This window comes from Lipotes vexillifer, unplaced genomic scaffold (genome assembly GCF_000442215.2).
Source record: "Lipotes vexillifer unplaced genomic scaffold, Lipotes_vexillifer_v1.1 scaffold525, whole genome shotgun sequence".
NCBI lineage: Eukaryota > Metazoa > Chordata > Mammalia > Artiodactyla > Lipotidae > Lipotes > Lipotes vexillifer.
In genome coordinates this window covers 958,236-975,448 of record NW_006786891.1, presented here as the reverse complement: position 1 = coordinate 975,448, position 17,213 = coordinate 958,236, and the positions used below count along the sequence as shown (strand labels likewise).

The window sequence follows — 17,213 nt, the reverse complement described above, 5'->3', positions numbered from 1 at the left end:
CTTGCAGAATCTTAGTTCCCCAACCAGGGATTGAACCTGTGCCCTCAGCAGTGAAAGCTCAGAGTCCTTACCACTGGACTGCCAGGGAATTCCCTCAAATGGATCTTTATTGTTTACTACTACCTCAGAATTCTGCATGAAAATCAATATCTTTATCTGGTGATACTTGAAAATATGTAACAACTGGTAGAACATATGCCTGACCAATCAGAGCAGACATTGGTAGTAAACAATGGTATCCCTAAAACATAGATTCCTCACACACCAGCCCTGCAGCCCCAAGACAGGGTTTATACTCAGTACCTGAAGCCTTGCTCTTTTTCACCATGAGAAGACTCTTATGTTATAGAAACAGGTATAAAGGTGAAGAGTGCCAAGATATGCTACCCCAAAATATGCCACTTTGGCATAAGGGTTATTTTAAGCTAAAGGCACTTTAAAAACAGCAGATACAAAAGGGATACTTTGATCTCCCCTTTCCTCCTGAATACAGGAGGTAAAGCTCCCATGTAGGAGCTGCCCTCCACATACCAGGAGAAAAGAAACACTCATCAAGCTGAGAGCAAGAGAATTCTACACAAAATGACATTGTTAAAATAATTCTTATCTTCCTTTAGCCTCCCTGTATGTTTTAGTTACTTTTCCACAATTGCCTCTCTTTGTTTAACCTAGTATTAAAGCATTTAGGTTTTGCCACTTCTTTGGGTCTTCATTTCCTTATGAGGGTTCCCGTGTCACACAAAACTTACATTGAATAAATTTGTATGTTTTTCTCCTGTTCATCTGTCTTACGTTAACTAAATTCTAAGGCCCAGCTGAAGACCCTAAGAGGGAAGAGGTAAAGTTTTGCCTCCCTGCAAAGGCAAGTTTTCCAAACCAGAACATTCCAAAGATTGTGAGGCCCAGACACTACAGCAGACTCCAACCTATGGGAAAGAAGGAAGGAGGAGTTCTTGCTGCTTCTCCCTGACCTCACCACCCCACTCCTGTCATACAGGTGCCCTGCTCTTTGACTCTGAAATTTGGTTCACACATATCCTCCTCCGAAAGACAGACTCATGAATTCTTCAAGAGCTGGTTCAAAAGTTACTTCCTTCGTGAACTCTTCCCTGAAAGCACCAGTCAGAGTTTTGTTCATTCTTTTAACTAATATTTATTGAGCACCTATGATGTTCCAGACCTAAATTTGTAGCCCTGTGCTATCATATGATAATTGTGTCTGGGCTTGACTCTCCAGCTAGACTGGGATTAATTTTTGGTGTAGTCCTAGTAAAATAAAGGAAGGAAGAGTCAGCATTTAATTACTCACAGCTGAGTTTGCAAACGTGAAAAATGAGACACAGAAAAATGAGACACAAAATAACTCCCACAGGCAAGTTAGATTACTTGCCTAAGGTAATACAGCTGATAAGTAAGTAGGGCCAGGGATCAACCATGGTCGCCTTGAACACCTGGCAACCACATTAGCTTCTTATGAAAAGGCTGTCACACTTCATGCAGCTACTTGTTTGTATGTTTATTTTTTGAGAAAATTTTTAAAAGAGGAAAATTACTTTATGATTATTTTTGTTAAAAGGGTATTTTTTCCATGTGAGACTTGACTACTATCTGTACTCAGTCGTAATAGATATTTACTCACTCATTCAACAAACAGCCTAATGCAAGGGAAGGATAATCTTTGGAACCAGACAAACTTGAGTTCAGATACGGGCCCCGCCCCTTACTGGTTATTTGACCCTGAGCAAGTGACTTGCCTCCTCTTAGCAGTTTCTGCATCTGTGAAAGGAAGATAATAATGGTATCCTCTTCAATGGCTGTTCTGAGGATTAAATGAGCACATTGCAGTAGTTGCTCAAATTTATAGGAAAGTGCTTTGTGATCTGTAAAGAGCCATGTAAATGCATATAATAATATTGTGAGCCGATGGTACAGAAAGGATAACTGTAAAACCAGCAAACCTGCAAACAAGTAATAATTAATTAAAAATTACGGGGCTTCCCTGGTGGCGCAGTGGTTGAGAGTCCACCTGCTGATGTAGGGGACGCGGGTTCGTGCCCCGGTCCGGGAAGATCCCACATGCCGTTGAGCAGCTGGGCCCGTGAGCCATGGCCGCTGAGCCTGTGTGTCCGGAGCCTGTGCTCTGTGACGGGAAAGGCCACAACAGTGAAAGGCCCGCGTACCGCAAAAAAAAAAAAAATTACGGCACAAAACAGCAGAGAAGCAAAAGGAGTTTCACAAAGTATCTTTGTTTATGTTAGGAGGAAGTCTGATTTTGTTTTTAAGTGCTTGATACACCTGCAAGAAGAAAACATCAAGCATCATCACCCACAAATACAGCTATCAGAACTGCTCAGTAAATACTAAATAATACAGATATTTAAACAAAATAAAATCACTGGATATACTGGAATAAGTTGAAAGTGAGGCTCAGGTTTATACAGAGGCTTTTTAACTGTCAATTATTTTATAAATACCATGATAATGGTAAATAGTAATAGCTAGTATTTGTTGACTGTCTTTTTATATTAGGCACTTTGCACACATAGCTAATTTAATCCTTATAGCAGCCTCATGAAACGGGAATTATCACTCCCTTTCCATTGACAAGTAAAGAGAAGCCCCAAGAGGTGATGGGACTTTCCCAAGGTCATACAGAGCAAAGGAGATGGGATATAGAAATCCAAATTCAATGTTCGTTCAGAGAGAGCAAGTAATTTTGCTCCCCAGACTTTGCCAAACCATGAACATTCTTCCTTCTAAGCAACATCATTTGCCTCTGAGTAGTAACCACTTGTTACCCAGTTATAGTTCATCCTCTGATCAACATGGACTTCTAGATTTTTACCCAGAAATGCTCTTTCATCATCACCTTCCTTCAGCTGCCTGTAATTTCCTGGGTCCTCAGCAGAATCCTCTTCACTTCCCTCTTCTTCAATTCCCCAGATGTCATCTCTTCCCTTTCTTCCTCCTTTTCCTTTTTCTTCTTGGCCTCTTTTTCCTGTTTTCTTTTTTCCATTTCTTTGTACAGTTCTCTCCATTGCTTCTCTATGTCCTGTTTAGAGTGTGGAATTTCAAAATAATTTACAGATGGTATAAACAAAGTTAACTCACTTTAGAAATGTCTGGTATCTTCCCACACTCTTAAAGATTTCTGGTATGGTGTTTACTTACCTATAAATTTTCAGTATGTGTGGGGTGGAGAGAAGTGTGTGTGTGTGTGTGTGTGTGTGTGTGTGTGTGTCTGTGTGTCTGTGTGTAATTTGTTCATAAATAAAATTGGTTCAGATTCAACAAACATCTACTGAATGCCTACAGTATTGCTAAACATGGTATGAGACAGTCTACACACATTATTTCTATTCCTTACAGCAATGTATGAGGTGTTACTGCTCCCACCTTCTAGATGAGGAATATGAGATTCAGACTGATTAAATCAGTTCCCCAAGCTATACAGTTAGTGAGTGGTAGAACGAGAATTAGAAACCAGGTTTTCTGGTTCCAAGTCTGGTGCTCTTTCTGCTATATCACAGTAAAACAACCTTTATGGAACTCTGAATTTGCTTTTGAACTGTAGCCAGTACAAGTTTGCAGTCAGAAATGGGACTTCTGAGTTCTCTAATGTGTTCATCCAGGTGCTAGAATTTGATCCTTAGAGCCGTCTTCATAAATTTTACTACTCAGAGGGGCCTTAAAGAAAGGACACCATCCTTGGGACTTCCCTGGTGACACAGTGGTTAAGAATCCACCTGCCAATGCAGGGGACATGGGTTCGAGCCCTAGTCCGGGAAGATCCCACATGACGTGGAGCAAATAAGCCTGTGCGCCACAACTACTGAGCTTGCGCTTTAGAGCCCATGAGCCACAACTACTGAGCCCTTGTGCCACAACTACTGAATCCCACGTGCCTGGACCCCATGCTCTGCAACAAGAGAAGGCACTGCAATGAGAAGCCCGTGCACCACAATGAAGGGTATCCCCCACTTGCCGCAGCTAGAGAAAGCCCGCGTGCAGCAACGAAGAACCAATGCAGCCAAGAATTAAAAAAAAAAAAAAAAAGACACAGTCTAAACTCCTCTAGGGCTTTAATCCTCACCTAGAGAATCTGGTGGTCTTCTACCCAGACCTGGGGGACAAAGCTAGATTGAGAACCTGCATGCCCAGTAGGATAGGGCCTTCGACAATCCTAGTGGGAGCAAGTGTTTGACATCTTGTTGTGTTTCCCACGTTATTCCCACATTCTCTCTTTCAATCAGGCCTTCATTTTCTTATGCCTGGAAAGCACTGGCTACAGTTAATGTCTCTATTTCTTCACTTCCCTCTCGCTGCTCTACTCACTGATCTGTTCCCAACCTCCGATCCTTACCAAAACAGTTCTTGCCAAAGGCAACAAAAGACCAACTCTACCAACTCCTCAAGCCCACCTGGACCTATAACAACTTGTTAAACCATTTCCTTTTCATTAGACCTCAACCAACTCATATCTTCCCTTTCCTGCTTTCTTTATTTTTATGCGACGACTCTCTCGCAAACATCTTCAACTCCTTTGCCCTTCCCTCCCTTAGTTGGGCAAATCTTCAAATCTGGTTAATTCCAACTTGCCAGGCTTGCACCTAAGCAGAGAAAATGGCTAGACAAAATAGTAAAAACAGATTGTTCTCATTTTAAACTCATTAAAACTAAACTCAAAAATTAACTATAGTCCAATATAAAAAAAAATTTTTTTAAATGCCAAGACATTTGACAATTAAAAAAAAACCAACTAAACTCAAGTGAGCCCTTAATGCTAACTGATGAGCCTCTACTATATTTCTGTGGTTGGTTCACTGTCCTTCACCTTTTCCCCTGGAGCAATGTTGGACTAGCAAGACTTTCTCAGAGCTGCACTGCACTTGACTATAATTCCTACCCAATTCTCCTTTTCCTTTCTCCTTTCACAGGTGTCTATTCCTGCACCCTCTACCCTTCATCTTTCCCAGGCATTATCCCCGATAAATCGCCTACATTTCTAACACCATCTTGGTGTCTGCTTCCCAAAGAATACAACTACATATACTCCCACCACAAATCTACCCTACCTGCCTGTATTTATTCTTTTTTTTTTTTTTTTTTTTTTTTTTTTTTTTTTTGCGGTACGCGGGCCTCTCACTGCTGTGGCCTCTCCCGCTGTGGAGCACAGGCTTGGGACGCGCAGGCTCAGAGACCATGGCCCACGGGCCCAGCCGCTCTGTGGCACGTGGGATCCTCCCGGACCGGGGCACGAACCCACGTCCCCCGCATCGGCAGGTGGACTCCCAACCACTGAGCCACCAGGGAAGCCCTGTATTTATTCTTATATAGTCATTCTTTATTCCTGTGATTATGGATAAAATAACCATATTCCTATGGAAAGCCAACCCATCTTCTTGGGCACTAGATGTCATCTACTCTCATATTCTCAAAAACAGTGTTCTAGAAATTCTGCTCTTGCCCTCCTATATTGTTTTTTCTCTTTATTGTATCATTCCCATTAACATACAAGCAGGCAGGAAGATCTACCGTATATTAAAAAAAAATCTTGACCAACATTTCCTTTTACCTACCACCCTATTCTCTCTACACTTATTACAGCAAAACTCCACAAAAGACTAGCTTATACTTGTTGTCTCTAGTTGTTCTCCTTCCATTCTTTCTTGGACCCATTTTTTCCCCCTATACGTCTCACTGAAACTGCTCTTGTCAGAGTCACCAATGAACCCCATGTTATTAAATTCAGTGGTCCATTCTCAGTCCTCATCTTTCTTGATCATTCAATACAATTGATCACTCCTTTCCCCCTTAAAATACTTTCTTCACTTGGCCTACAGGATAATGTCCTGGTTCTCTTCCTACCTCGTCGGCTACCCTTTCTGTTTTGTTTGCTGGTTCCACTTTATCTCCCTGATCTCTAACTGTTGGGGTGCCCCAAAGCTCATCCTCAATAACTCCATCCTTCTGGTCATTGGGGTCAAAAACCTTGGAGCCATCCCTCTTTACTCCAACCCATATTTTATATCTAATCCATCACTCTTGTGAGTTTAACCTTCAAAATGGATCTAGAATCTGAGCATTCCTCTACCTCCACCACTACCACTCGCTTCTGCCTTTGTTCCCCTATAGTCCTTTTTCATTCGTGTAGACTTTTGCAATGCAGCAGCCAGAGTAACATCTCAATCTATGAGCCAGTTCATATCACTCCTTTGCTAAAAATGGCTCCAATGGCTCCCCATTTTACTCAGGGAAATGGCCCCAACTACTCTCATTCTTTCTCACTCAGCTCTAGTCACACTGTACTGTTTACTCTTTCTTAGACAAGCAAGTTATGCTTCTACTTCAGGGACTTTGCATTTGCTGTTCTCTCTACCAGAAGGCTCTTCCTCCCAAACATCTGCGTGATTTGCTCCTTAATTCCTCCAAGTCTCTTAAATGTTGCTTACTCAACAAAGCCTCTCCTGACCAAAGAGCAAAACCCCCATGATGACAGCCCTTTCTATTGCTTTATTGTTCTCTGTAGTTTATCTCACCATCTCATGCATATATATTTACTTCTTTATATGTTTCTTGTTGGGCTCCCCTGACTGAATGTAAGCCCCATGAGGGCAGAAACTTCTCTGTTTTATTTCACTGGTATATCTCCAACAACTACAACAGTGCTTTGAACAAGCACTCAACAAATATTTGCCAAGTGAATATATAGGTTAATAATAATAAGTACCATGTATTGAGCACTTACTATATGCCAGGAACTTAAAAGATAATTGGCATCAATATTCCCAATTTATAGATGAGGAGACTGAAGATCAGAGAAGTTAAACAACTTGACCAAGTTTGTACTAGTAAGTAATGGAGCCTGGATTTGAACCTAAGCAATCTAGCTCTAAAACTCATGCTCTTGACCAATATGTAATATTTCCTCAATAAAACAATACTAGAGGACTTCCCTGGTGGCTCAGAGGTTAAGAATCTGCCTGCCAATGCAGGGAACACGGGTTCGATCCCTGGTCCAGGAAGATCCCACATGACGCGGAGCAACTAAGCCTGCACGCCACAGCTACTGAGCCTGCACTCTAGAGCCCACGAGCCACAACTACTGAGCAGCAACGAAGACCCAACACAGCCAAAAATAAAAATAAATAAATAAATAAATTTCTTTTTAATGCCTGTGCTTTGCTGGTGCTCTAACCATGAGCCTTGTCTGCCTTTTGGGTAATCAAGCATTGGCCACAAACCTGCTTGAATGGCCCTTCCTGCAGAACCAGGAGGTCTGGATGAAGGGTGGCACCAAGAAGAAGCCATTGTCCTAAGTATCACTCCACCTGTAAAATAGTTCTAGGAGAGCAGGGAAGCTGGTAAACAGCACTAACATCTTGCTTCCTTCTCCAAGTCATCCATCAGAAATGGGTTCAGTGGCTCCCTTCTAGATCACCATACTGTGAGCAGGGAGTGTGACACAGAAGGAGTGTGCATTCTAACTCAACAAGTGAAAGGCTGCATGTGACCTTGCACAGTTTATCTATACTCTATGAATCTCAATTCCTACATCTGAAAAACGGGAATAACAATACGTGTCTTGCTGGGTTGTTTTAAGGGCTTTGTGGGAAGACTTTTGTAAAGTGGTCATAAAGTCAAGTACAAGGTCGTAGATGTCCAATGAATACAAGTTCTTTACCCTGCCTCTCAGGGCCATGTAACCAGCAAATGAGACAATGACTGTGAGACTGATTTTTTAAATGCAAAGAACAGTGCACAACTGAGGAGTCAGACACCTGGAAATCCAAGTGAAGGAAAATCTTACTTTTCTTATTCCCCAGGTCTTACTTCCAGTCTCTTCTGCAAACTCTTCATTATTTGTAAGAAGGAAATTGTCAAAGATGCAGCCTGATTTCACCTGTTGAAATGAAAACAATGGGATTATTAGAACTAGGTCAAAAGGCTTTAAAAAATCAACTGGAAACTTTGCTAAATTCAGATTCCCAGGCCACAGACCAGAGATTTTAATCAATAACTGAGGTGGAGTGAGGGAATACAAAGATGATTAAGAGCACAGAGGGTCCAGAATGCTGTGCCGCCTTAGCTGATCTGCTCTAGAAAGAAGTTACGTTACTGTTTCCCAAGGTTCTGTGTCCTCCAAGCCTGTGACCACTCTTTCAGAGGGTTGTGAAGAAATTTTCATCATTCTGCTAGGCTCCAAATTGCTGTCCAGTGGCTCTTGCCCCAACTCAGATTGATAGTCTCTGCTGCCACTTATAGATGTCCTTTTTAAGGTTCTCTCCTCAATATAATCAGAAAAACTAAAAGAATATGGGGAAAAGAAAAGTTTCCACAAGAAGTGCAAGCATAATTTAGATTCTCTACCATATTTCTCTATTTTCTTAAAATAACATATTTAATATTTACAATTAAAGAAAAAGATGAATCAAGTCAACGGTATATAATAATTTCAGTGTTTATTAATGATAAAGGAACAAAATAGAAAGAGCAGCAGTCATGGAGTCAGACAGACCAGCTCAACCACATACTAGCTGTGTGACTTTGGGGAAGTTACTCAACTCCTCTGAGCCTATTCCCTCATAAGTGAAGTATTAAAACTAACTCACTTGAAGTGTTGTCATGAGCATTAGAAATAATATATGTAAAGCACAGTGCCTAGCAGATAACAGTCATTTGATAAATGATAATAGTTATTATCATAACTTTTCATTATCTGGATTATGTTTCAAAAGAAACAAAAGGAGAGTCATTCTGGATTCTTTTGCTTTAGCATTATATGTTAAATAAATCAGCAAGTTAATTGTGTGAGAGCCGTTGTGTGACCACGAGAAAGATTGCAGCATGAGTTATCATGTGTCCTTCCTCTAGGGTTTGAAAAATGTTTCGTTTTGTTTTGCTTTTTTTAAATAAGAAAGACTTTTATTTGGCTTACATCATCCCCCCAACCCTGTCCTCAGCAGAAAAATAAATGACAAAATAGCCACTTTGAATAAAGATCATTAATTTCCTCTGAGCCATTAAAAAAATTGGTTTTAATAATTCCTTATGCAACTTTATGATTTTTTTCTTTGGGATTTTTTTTTCTTTTCGTGAGTTGGGATTTAGTTTTTGTTTTGTTTTTTTCTTTTTGAACTGTCAGCAGTCTTGGTTAGGGAACTGCTCATTTTTTGGCTCTTCCATTTTTTCTACTCACATGAGAAATGTTTCCAATCTCCCCTGTTCTCTTTGGTGCTCACTTACCCCCATCCCCCCTACACTAAACTCCTGGCTCTGCCTCCAACTGAGAATCAGGACATGAGGGCCAGTCCTGCTTCCTACAACTCACTAGTGGAGGGACCTTGGTTTACTCATATCTCTTCTGTGCCTCCATGATTTTATCTGGAAAATGGAAGAAAATATAATTTCCCTGCTTTCTTCATACAGTTCTCAGGAGAAAAGAATATGTGAGAAAGAGCTCTGTGAGACTGTAAAGCCTGAAAAGTTAATTCACTGAAAGTTACCTGGTTTCCTGTGATGTCCCACTTGAAGCATAAAATGGAAAGAGTATAGGTTTGGGCACTTACTAGCTATGGGATCTTGACAAGTCAAGTCACCTCTCTAAGCCCTCCGCTTCCTGGTCAGTAAAACGGAGATGATAAGCCCTACCCTCCAGCCCCACAGGCCTGTGACACAGACCATATGACCTAAGGAATGTCAATTGCTTTGCATTATGGCTGTTAGGCTATATTCATTGCATTTTGTGTCACTACTCTTTCAAAGATCATAAGGAGTCCCAAACCTAAGAGAAAGAATTTTCTTGTTCACTGCCATCTCCGCCTAGCCTCTGTCCTGATGAAAGAAGGCAGTATCTTCAACCTAAGGAAAAAAAAGGAAAGAAAAGAAAAGGGACTGTGTATGGGAGTGTAGGAACAGAGAACAGGATGGATCAGGGACTAAGCAGGAAGATTAAGCAGCTTACTAGGCTAGGACCTGATGCAGAGGGCAATGGACTCACAGAGCATCTGGAACCCTGGGTTGGCACAGGGCAGGTGAGAGAATTCCGGCCCATCTCTATGCTGAGAGTCGCTACGCTTTTCCAATGAGGTGCAGGGACCCTGTGATAAACTAGGTGTGTTGGTTTGGCTGAGTGGGTAGGGTGGAGTAGGACTTGGGAGTGTCGGACCCAACTAGAACTTAAAAGGAAAGGATGCCTGCAAGGGTGATGTCAGCGTTGTGCAGAGCTGTATCACAAGACAAAAAAAAAAAAAAAAAGAAAAGAAGGCAGTATCTTCAACCTAAGGAAAAAAAAGGAAAGAAAAGAAAAGGGACTGTGTATGGGAGTGTAGGAACAGAGAACAGGATGGATCAGGGACTAAGCAGGAAGATTAAGCAGCTTACTAGGCTAGGACCTGATGCAGAGGGCAATGGACTCACAGAGCATCTGGAACCCTGGGTTGGCACAGGGCAGGTGAGAGAATTCCGGCCCATCTCTATGCTGAGAGTCGCTACGCTTTTCCAATGAGGTGCAGGGACCCTGTGATAAACTAGGTGTGTTGGTTTGGCTGAGTGGGTAGGGTGGAGTAGGACTTGGGAGTGTCGGACCCAACTAGAACTTAAAAGGAAAGGATGCCTGCAAGGGTGATGTCAGCGTTGTGCAGAGCTGTATAAAAAAAAAAAAAAAAAAAAAAAAGAGAGACAATGCTGGAGTTTCAGAAATGTCGTCTCTCAGGATTTGTCCCAGACCTGCTGGATCAGAATCTGCATTTTATTAAGATCTGAGTGATTCATACGCATGTTAAAGTTTGAGAAACACTCCTTCAGCATGGTTTAAATTCTCAAATAGAAAAGTTTGCCTACTTGAGGACTCAGAGCACAAGAACTCAGAGCAATTAGTGTCAAATAATTTTTAAATTTTGTAGATGAACAAAGAAACTGTTTAAAGTGTGTACCTTAATGTTTTCAGTGGGAAAAAAACCCAATGCATTTTAAGGAAACAATCAGATTAGGCATATTAATATGACCACATATTTTTTCAAGATGTAGAAAATTCCTATTATTTATTTAAAAGGGACAACTGAAAAAAAAGAGATAACAATGGGAATTTGTACAAACTGTATCCACATTCTTCAGATAAAAAAGGAACAAAAGAATGACATATGTCTCTCTTCTTCCTTCTCTCCTGAACCCCTACTATGCACATGGAAATTTACATACATCATCTCCTTACACTTGTGTGCTGGCCTTACTGAGCCAGGAAAACAAGAAAGTCAAAATAAATAAATAAACCAAGAAAGCTTCAAATTGGGGGTGTCTGTTCAAGAGACCTTTAGCAGCCTTGAACTGTAGAAATCACTGGTCAGAGACAGAGATTTCACTGGCTGTAGAACATTCCAGGATACACCCATGGATAAGTGGCTGCAGTTTCTAGAGGCTCTATTGTACAGTGGGTGTAATCAATAAACAAGGACTTTACAGGATGACAGACCTTTGAATCCTGTCTCTCCCATGCACTAGCTGTATGCTCTTGGGCACATCATGTGACATTTCTGTTCTCAATTCTCTCAAACATAATACAAGGTAATAATAAGGGATATTAATGCTCACTTCCCCTACCTCTCCAAGGGAATTCCAAGACTATGTATTGATAGGTTGCAGTTTCCAAGAGGCCTCCTGGGCTAACGCTTTCACTCTGGGGCGGGCACTTGAGGTGCTCTCTTTCTCCTGAGTTGGGAAAGAATCCTTGCATTTTCAACATCAGCTCTCATTGGAAGAAAACAACTCTGTGAAGGCCTGAGTATCTGAGGCCTCCTCTTTTCCTTCAAATCAGAGCCAGGAAAGGTAACTGGCAGGGAAGAGGGAGGCTAGGTCAGGATTTGTCATCGTGGCTGGGACAATCAGTCCCAACATCTATCTGGGGATTTTAATATTTCAAAGCTTTACCACATCTCTGATTCCCTTTTATTTCCAGAACTACCCCAAGATTCACGTAGGACCGGCCTAGCAGTATAAAGTATTGGAACACTGAATCTAGCCTCAGAAAGGCCTGCATTCAAATTCCAGCTTTTCTGCTTACCAGATGTGTCTTCAGGCAAGTTAGCTAACTTTGCTGAACGTCAGTTTTCACATTTAGAAGTAGGAGATTTCATAGTGAGAGTTAAATGGCATTTGCAAAGTCTCTGAAATAGTGCTTGGTACATGGTAGAGACTCAATAAATTTTAGCTATTATAATTATTAGGATGAATATAATTAATCCCATTTTAAAGAGGAACAGTTTGAGGTTTAGAAAGGTCAAGACTCACTCAAGTTTTGTAATTTCCAGCCTGGAGCTCTTTCTACTTTGTGGAATATTTAGAGGGACTGTTCTTCCCTGGCTCTGAGCCCAGAGAGATTTACCCGCCAAAGGTCCAGGCCAAGGACACTAATGTTATAATAGTGACAAATGGTTGGGTCAGGCTTATATTCAGGGTTGTCTATTTCTGGATGAATCCACTCCCCCTGGTAACTGAGACTGTGAATGATCCGAGGTTTACATTGTCCTTAAGCAAAGCACCAAAGAGTGAACATGGCATTAGTATTTTTCCATCCTTCTCATGCAATCAGAAAGATTAATCAATTAGGCATAAGGATTCAGAGCAGGATTCCTTGAGTTTCTCTCCCTTTCTTTGAGCTAATGCACAAGACTCTTCCAGGTTCCCCTTTCTTTTTTTTTTTTTAAAGAAGATGTTGGGAGTAGGAGTTTATTAATTAATTAATTTATTTTTGCTGTGTTGGGTCTTCGTTTCTGTGCGAGGGCTTTCTCTAATTGTGGCAAGCAGTGCTCGGGCCTCTCACTATCGCGGCCTCTCTTGTTGCGGAGCACAGGCTCCAGACACTCAGGCTCAGTAGTTGTGGCTCATGGGCCCAGCTGCTCTGCAGCATGTGGGATCCTCCCAGACCAGGGCTCGAACCCGTGTCCTCTGCATTAGCAGGCAGATTCTCAACCACTGCACCACGAGGGAAGCCCCCAGGTTCCCCTTTCTACCCAGAGGGATATGAACAAGGTAGCAGAGACCCATTCTGAGCCTGGTCCCAGCTCTCTGCATAAATTTGTTCATGATGTTAAGAAAATGTAGCTTCACAGGGAACCACCATCTAAGGACTCTGGACTTGGGGCCATTCTCTTCCTGGTGTGCAGTGTAGGAAACTGTGACCAAATAAAACAATGTTTGTCTCAGTCAGTATTATCTCTGGAGCATTTGATAGTTGATTCCTTTAGTTCCCTCTCATTTCTGACACGAGGTCAGGACAGCCCTTAAAAAGAAGTTCCCCCACCCTCCCCCAACATGTTTGGCTCATTCATGAAAGTTCCCCTTTCTGGACCACTTCTGAGACTTCCGGTTCCTGACCCCAGACCCATTTCCTGTTTTGATCATGTTCCTTTGACTGATTTCCACCACTCCGGACAAATCCCTTGCCTAGAGCTCCCTGGACCTCTGCCTCCCAGCATCAACCTTGACCACCTTCTCCCAGATAGGCACAGCCCTGAGAATATGGCCCAAATGAGGCTACAGTCTTATGGAGAAGGGGAAAGGAGGAAGATGACCACAGGATCTCAGAGTTTCTGTTCTGTAGATTAAAATTTACATCTCTTCTCTCTTATTTCTCATACCGATTGGCAGGAGAGACCCCCTCACCTTCAGGTCTGTTATCAGGGGACCTTCCCACTCCCCATTCATTGCCTCATTCCAGTCGTCTGGCCTCTGGGTCTGGGAAGTATTCGAAGTCTTCCCAGTCCTAAAACAAAATGTCCCTCCATGAGGGCAGATGGGTGGGCCGGTATGAAGCTGGGATACAGAGTACAGTAGGGTTGGACCTGGTGCCCTACCCCTGCCGCTCTCCTGTCCTCACCCCTGTGAAAGCCCAGCTCAGGACTCTGCAAACAAATCCAAAACATACAGCAGAAAAAAAGCCTTTAAGCAACTCCAGTGCCTCCTCATATTCTCTATCCTTCTGACCTTGACTACTTTAAGCTCAAATAAGATGGGAATTTCCCTTACCCTGGCCCTCTCCCTTCCCCAGTTATGTGCCCCGATTGTCAGAACAAGTCTTCTAGCCTGAGTCCCTCTTCCTGAAGGCCTCTCTTAGTGACCTGCCTTGTACCCCAGCATGCTCCCAGATCTGTATCAGTCCTCCCTTGTACCCCAGGTCCCTTCTATTTCCTAAGACAGAGCTCCAAGTCATGGCCTGTCCTAACGTTCATATTTCTTCTGCTCTGGAGCCTCCAAAGTTTTGCTCTATCTACCTGGCAGTTCACCTTGGTGCTCACCACTTTCCAGACTTACTAAAGGCTTTGCTGCCAAGCCCACTAGACTCACAGTCATTCAGTAGCATGAAGTTCCCTAGTTCCTGGGATGCTTCAGCTGTTTTGTGGTTCCTGAGACATTAACAGTCAGCATCCTCTCCTGGGGCCTATAGACTTGATAGAACCCAGCCTATCTAAGTAGTCTCCACCTTCTCTGGGTCTACTCAACAGAGAGCATAGAGGCCTGCAGCCTCTCCCCTCTCCCCCAGGCCTTGATCCAACCCTGACTACATCAGGTGCATGGTCCACACCAGGAGGGAGAGTCTATGGTTAATCTTGCTGCCCTGAGCCTGCCTGCTGGGTCTGGAAGTAAACTAGTCCCTAATTCTCCCAGGGTGCTGAAGATCCAGACACTGCTTGATCATCTGCCTTAATTCCTTGACTACACCTCCCTCCCCCTGGGTTTGGAGCCCACTGAATCTCCCTACACATGGCTGGGCCACTGCCCACCTCGCTACAGGCCTCTCCTTACAGAATGGATTCCAGTTGCTGGGTGCCATGCTGCTCCTTGCTGAACCCTGAGCATCTCCTCTGCATGAGGGTGAATCTGCTCTGACCTCAGGGCCCAGCAGGTGAGGCTCTCCATGACCTGGCTCCAACAGACTATTCCAACTCATCTTCCATCACTCTCCACCTTGAACTTTATTCTCCTAAAATACTAAACTGCTGCTTTCAGTTCTTTACATAACCATGTTACTTTCCACTTAACTGATGTGCCTTCACTTCTGCTGTTCTCAAGGTCTGGAATATTTTTCCTCCAACTCAATTTCCCTTGCTGTAATGAATGTACTGTTTGAAATTCAGTACATGATTAACACATAAATGCCATGTATTAAGAACTTATTATGTACCAGGCATTAAATTATGTATATTAGCTCATTTAATTGTCACAACAACCTTCACATATAGGTATTATAATAATCCCTGTTTGTGAAATTTCACAGCAGTTATATTCCTTGCCCAAGGTCTAACTGCTTATAGGTGGGGTTTCGCAGTTAGTAAATGGTGGAGCTCGGATACAAACCATATCTGTCTGACCCCAAAGTCTATTTTTCCAATCCCTAGGTTAACCAAATCGCTGAAGCATGCCTCCTCCTTCCCAGAACACCACCTGCACCCCAACTCAGCCTGAGTTAGGAGCCTGTTTGGGGCTCCCACAGGATTTGGCTTCCCTGACTCTCACCATCAATTACACAGTGTGACCTGCATCTACGTACTTGTCTGTATCCCTCACTAGATTCTGAGTCCCAGGAGGTTTCTCAGTCCCTGGATTGTTCTATTCATAGCTGTATCCAGTACAGCTTTCCAGTGAATGATAATGAACCAGTGAGTATGTTCCACATGTTTCCCATATCAATAACTTTGGAATCAGAGAGATCCAGGTTCAGATGTTGGTTCTAATGTATGTGTGCCTGGGCAAGTCACTTCATTTTTTAAGCATCACTTTCCTTGTCCTCATAGAGGCTGCTAGCAGGGGCAGTAAATCCTCAATAAACGTGAGGTGCTTCCCTCTTCCCTCCATGCCTTTCTGGATACCAATATTTAGCTGGACACCTCCTTGAGGGAAAGATGCTCCTTCCTTCGCCCATCCCCACAGCTAAGATCCCCTCCTGCTTCCCAGTGAAACACCTCACCTCAGGTTTCTTATCTTCAGGATCCTCTATTTGTGGGTGTTCATCCCATTTCCTTGGTTTCCGGGCATAGGGGTCTTTTATCTTCCTGGGAGGCAAGAAGTCCCAGTCATCCTCCAGGTGCCCAGCTGCTACTTGCTGGTTGTCAATTTTGACCTCATAAGTAGCACTGGGGTGAATAATCAGAGTGTACAGGTGAGTGTCTTTATTGATCTAGAAAGGGAACGAGGAATATTTCAGTCCCCTGTTGGACCTCAAGCATTAAATGCACCATCTAAAACAGACCCCCAAAAAAAAAAAAAAAAAAGAAAAAAAAAAAGAAAAAAAAAATAAAACAGACCCTCAGTTCCTGAATGCCACTTCCCACATAGTCACAAACACACTTTACCACGTCCCTCATCCCATTTCTCTGGTTAACCCAAAAGAGACTTTGGGTCTCATTCTCCTGAGTACACACTCCTCTGGTCTCACCTAGTTCCCATCCTTCCCTTCATCACAGCTCTGGTCATTCTTTGATCTTGTCTGTTTTTCTGTCTGTCCCACTAGACTCTGAGCTTCTCAACTGCAGGGATCGTTTCTGACTCATCTGTTGTATCTGCAGGTCCCAGCACAATGCCTACCCTGAGCAGGATCCCAGGGAGTCCCTGTATGCACAGTCCTGCTAGGGAAGGGCTTTGCCCCAAACACAAGTTCTCCAATGACCCAGGACCTAGGGTCTCCTCTAGACTCAGTCTCTGCCTCTCCCCTGTGCTCTACTTGTGCCAAACTTCTCGCGGTGCTACTCTTTCTCAAGAGTCTCCTTGACTTTTCTCATGTGATTACCTCTTCTAATAGCTCGATCCTCCCTAAAATTGTCACCTTCCTTTACAAGACCAATTCATGCTCATCATTCAAAACTCAGCACAGTAGAAACATTCTTTGTGCCTCTCTGAAGCATTTCCTAAGGCACCAGGTTGGGTAGGGGGCCTCCTCTGTGCTCTCACAGACCCCAATCAGACTAGGTTGTCATTCTCCTTTGCTTGACTCTTACCTTTACTGGACTCTGAGTTTTGAGAGATTAGAGGCCATGCCTGGCTCACTCTATCCCCAGCCCAAGGCCCAGCACAGAGATGGCATTCAGTGATTTCCTGTTGAGAGGCTGATGAAATCCAGTTATTATCCTCCAGCCAACCTAGATCTCTCTAACCCTGATGTTACTAAGGTAAACTCACCACCCAATTCTGAGTCCAGCACTCCCCACCTCCCCCATCTCTTC

General features: G+C 43.0%; 1 pseudogene; it reads right to left on the bottom strand.

The window, feature by feature from the left end:
• Positions 1-2,756: 2,756 nt before the first annotated feature.
• Positions 2,757-17,213, bottom strand: part of LOC103077921 (calreticulin-like) — a 33,676-nt pseudogene continuing 19,219 nt past the window's right edge.